Source organism: Salvia miltiorrhiza, chromosome 1 (genome assembly GCF_028751815.1).
Source record: "Salvia miltiorrhiza cultivar Shanhuang (shh) chromosome 1, IMPLAD_Smil_shh, whole genome shotgun sequence".
Classification (NCBI taxonomy): domain Eukaryota; kingdom Viridiplantae; phylum Streptophyta; class Magnoliopsida; order Lamiales; family Lamiaceae; genus Salvia; species Salvia miltiorrhiza.
The window spans coordinates 26,983,096-26,988,061 of NC_080387.1; positions in this window are offsets into that span (position 1 = coordinate 26,983,096).

Sequence of the window (4,966 nt, forward strand, 5' to 3'; positions counted from 1 at the left end):
TTGAAGCAATATTGTGTCAATATTATTGACTTAGTATACACCGAGGAGGACTAGTTCAAGGAATCATATCTACTAGGCCGTCGGTATACTCGATAAGATTGACTATGGTAGGTTCAAAGCCACAAGCTACCTTTCCAAATGCAATGTTGTTTCTTAAGAGGACTGAGCTAAGTGTCTGCATACATCTGCATACGGCTTTCTCACTCATGTGGGGGATTGTTGGAAATATGGTTTTTAGACCATTTCTGGAATTAATTATTTAATTAAATATTTGTTATTTAACTGAAATAATTAGTGGATGTTAATCTACGTCTCGAGTAGATGAACGTGGTATACTTGAAGTCTCAAAACCGATTTCCGGTGAGTGAGATATTGTATATCAAAGTTTGGATGTTGAGAAGGGAAATAACACTTGTGAAGTGTTATTGTCCCACATTGGAAAACAAGGGAAGATTACTCTTGTATAAGAATAGCAATGCTCATGGAGCTAATAACTTGTGGGCTTGCTAGTGGGCTTGGATGAAGGCCTTGGCCTCGCGCACACACACACGCGCGCGCCGCCGCCGACGATCGATTGATCGGACGGACGACGACGCCGCCGGACGGGCGGGTCGGGTCGGGTACGGGCCGCGGCCAAGGACTTGGATCTTGGCAATTGGTGCTTTGGGTGGTGTTTGGGTCCAAACTATATAATTTTTTGGACAAAATACTTTTGGGCTTTTTGGATTGTTAATTCTCGGCCCAATTGTATTTGCTTTCAGCCCAACGGAAGCCCATCCGTTCAGCCCAAGCCCGCCCAAGTTTTGAAGAGCTGCTGCAGTTTTCGAAACTGCTCATGCAGAATGAATTCTGAATTCAAAATGTTGTAACATCCATACAGTTACACGGTGGATTAATTTCCCATTATGCAGCTTTAATTCCCCTCATGGTGAATGGCTTATAAATAGAGGTCTTAGGACATAAGCATGAACACACGCAAATCTGCATATTACTCTCACTGCATACTGCTCATTTTCTCGATCCCAATTACGTTCGCCGGAGCTCGCCGGATTGTGGTGCTACATCCAACGAGACGTCGTCGTTTTACCTTTGGGGAAGATTCGCCAACACCGTGAGCACTACCGGGGCGATAATCTTCTTGCGGGAAGAGTTCCATCTCGACTCGACGCTTTCCCACGTTTGTTTTATTTCCACTGTATTTTCACTATAGTTTCCTTGTTACTTCTAAACTGTTTATTTTCTTAGTTCAGTTTTTCTAGCTTCGATTGTTTAGCTTGAGTTGTAAAAGTTCACTCGATCGTGTACCCCGTTGTAACAAATGTATCTACAATCGATGTACTCACTAATTTCATCGTTATTGGTCTTAGTTATTCTGGCACCCATCCTGTCACTGCCCTTGTTGATATACTTGAAAAGATACTTCACAGATTGTCCCTTATTGCAGAACTCAACATTGATGTGAGCTCGATACTTCAAAATTAAATATGAATTGTATGGAACAACAAACCTATTATCAAGTAAAACTCCATTTTTATCCACGGTTATTCCCGCGTCTCTCCTCATATAGGTTGGGTATCCGTCATCATCAAGTTTTGTATGATCAGTGTAGCCCTTCGGGTATCTCTTTGAGCACTTTGAATTCACCATGCAAGGTGAGTTTAATCTGTCTGGATCGCAAAGATCGTGCATCATACATTCAGCAACTGCGTTGTATAGTTCGAGATTTTCTTCTCTATTTGGAATTTCTGCACATATGAAATCGTCTATATTCTCTATCAAGTAACGTTGAGCTTCGCTCTTAATGAAAAGAATGATGTGAGCATGAGGGAGCCCTTGCTTCTGAAATTCGTAGCTTGCTAGCATGTGTTTTTGGTTATTATCTTATAGTATTATTGCCGGTATTGTTGTTGTCGGTATGGCAGCCTTAGTTTGGTTCGATATTTTGAGCTCAAGGAGTTACGGTTTTGATGTGAGGAGCTTTGCTATTTTGTTCTCTGCTGCCATCGATTTTGGCATTGGTGTCAGTTTTTGGCCATCTATTGGAGACATTTTGGAGTTGAGAATAAGGTTTGTTTGGGGGGGCAGGAGCTCTGAGGTTTTGGCTTGGCATTTCGTCGAGCACTTGGTCTCTATTTTTGAGGGTTTGTCGAATGTACTCCCAAAAAACTATAGCTAAGTCTTTAAAAGTTCTCTATTTATTTATATATTTTTATTTTCTGGGGTGGAGAAGGAGTCCTTAGAATTCATATAATCTGTAAACGAATTCATTCATATATATTCATTCATAAATATAAATTTTCATATATATTCAGTCTAAATCGTGAACTTTCACATTGATATTTTAATTTTCTAGAGCTTTATTTTAATCAATAATATATATGACACTTCAATAATATAATTGGAATTTGAGGGAAAATTATGAAGTTTTATTAAATTAACTATTCATGAAACCATAAAGCACTTATTTAAATAAAACATACGAAAAGGAATTCTAATATTTCATAAAAACTAATCTTCGTACTCGTCCATCAATTCCGCCTCATCTTCGGATGGCTCCTCCTCCGAATCACTTATCTCGGTTGGTTTGTAGTTTTCGTTGACAACTTGGACGCCCAGATATAAAGCTCTAAATTTGTCCTCCAAGGCGATCTTGAAACGCTCAAAAATAATTTTGTCAATGCGCCCCGGTCTTTTAACGACCATTCGATTATATATCTCGGCGACCGTGTAGTAGAGATCTTGCGGAACGGAATCAATCACTTTAAGTGCAGCCTCGATATCACTAACTTGTCGTTTGTATTCTTCGGTTCTAAGCCATAAAAAACGGATACGATCAAGATTCTCTAATATTTCCATTCGCTCGTTCCATTTGCGGTTAAAGAATCTATGTTTGGAGGCCTTGTGCAGTTCTTTCATTGTTGCGTGGATGCCAGTCATTCTAATAAACAGAAACCAATGGTAAGAAAAGAAAAAAAAAAGAAAAAAAAAATCATTAACCTATTACATAGTATTGATAAAACACTTCATCATCATATAAATTGCAATTGATACTTTCTTAATTATTTACGTAAATAGCTAAAACATCTTAAGAAAGAAACGAATGGTGAGTATTTCAAACTGAAATATACTAACACACTAATGTAAAATAAAATAAATTTTCAATAACATAATTTATCAAAATCTGAACCCATCGAAATTCGACAAATGGTAAGATATAGATACGACAAATGGTTATAATTAATAATTTAACTATAAAATCTGTATGGATCTGACACAGGTGAAATGTCAAATCCTCTAGAATTGGATCTGATCTTCCCTCTAATATATTTTCATGTTACTTTGCAGCTTGTGGGTAGGATGGACATGCTATAAAACACACACTTAATCTAGTAACCACATTAAAAGTTAAAGATTGACTGGTTTTAAGTACTTTCTGGTCAACCCAGTCCACAAATTGAGAAAAGCCATCTTATAGTTCCTAGAGAAACTTCAATATATTTTTAACCAAATTTTTGTTCCAAGATAGTAGGAATTTTCCATGGCACTCATCTCAAATTGAGAGTCTTATTTTAATTAAGCCCACCAATTTTTAGATGCATAGATACCAATAAATTTATATAAATCAGGAGAGAGTAGTTAGTATTGTGATTTAATACCAATAATCTGGAGATGATGCGCAAAATACAACAAATTAATTATATCAACTCAGTTAGTATTGTGATTTAATTAATTTTTCCTGTAAATGTTATTACCATGATACAGTTGATTTCTCGCATAGAATTATATATATGCCTTACAAATTGAGTTTTTAGTTGAGTTCTCACATATAATCAAGTCCAAGAAACACTTGTTATATACAACCAATAGCAAGCCATCACAAAAACATAGTACAATGATAAATCATCTATAATACCTTTCCCCTTTTATGAACTTGAAGAAGAACCTTCTTTTCTTGGTAAGTACCCAAGATGCCTTTCAGTCTGAAAAGAGAAAAAGTTCAAACGAAGTGAAGCTAACTATAAACATTTACCAGCACTAATATAGAAGAATCCTTAGGAGATATTTCATCTACTAATAATGATTGTTTATAAATCATATGTATATGATTTTCTAAATTAAGGCTGGAAATTGAGGACATTTTTTATTTAAATATCATACAACTAAACAGGCCTCAATTTATAAGTTATATAGTATATACACATTTGTATAGTAATTGTTTCAAACTACCTGTTGCACAGCAATAACTAATGCTTAAGTTGTTGTCATAAAATCAACATGGACGCATATTTTACCTATAACAGAAACTACTGAACATAAAATTTTGAACCGTTGTGAAAAGACATGAATGCATGAGTGCTCACCTCTGCACAATTTTTTTGCAGTACTAAGCGCCCAATCCAAAACTCTGCAAACATATACTTACAAAAATTAATAACATATACAGTAGTACATTAACACTTTATTCAGAACCTCAAAGTTGAAAGAATTACCTGTTGTTGCTCCAAGGACAAAGAATGACCTGCAACTTTTCCCTCTTTCTGCAAATTCTAAAGCCCGCTTGTAGAGGAATAGCTTGTAAAAAATTCATATAAAAAATCAAGGTGTATGGGAAGGATGAAATCAGCTGATTTGCCTTTCCAAATCTATCACTCCCAATTACTTACATTGAATTACGGATATGTAGTGTGGGGTGCAGCCATGGATGAAGCACCTCCCAACTTTGGGCCCTCGAAATTGAAAGAGAGATAGACTGAATCTGCCTCGTTTGCAGCCATGGATGAATCTGTAGTTGTTGAGAAGAGGCGTTTGCAGCCATGGATGAAGCACGTCCCTAATTTGTGCCATCGAAATTGAAAGAGAGAGACTGAATCTGCGCCGATTGTTTGAGATGGAGCGAGAGAGACTGAATCTCCCAATTACACAGCCGATTTTTGTGCCATCGAAATTGAAAGAGAGAGACTGAATC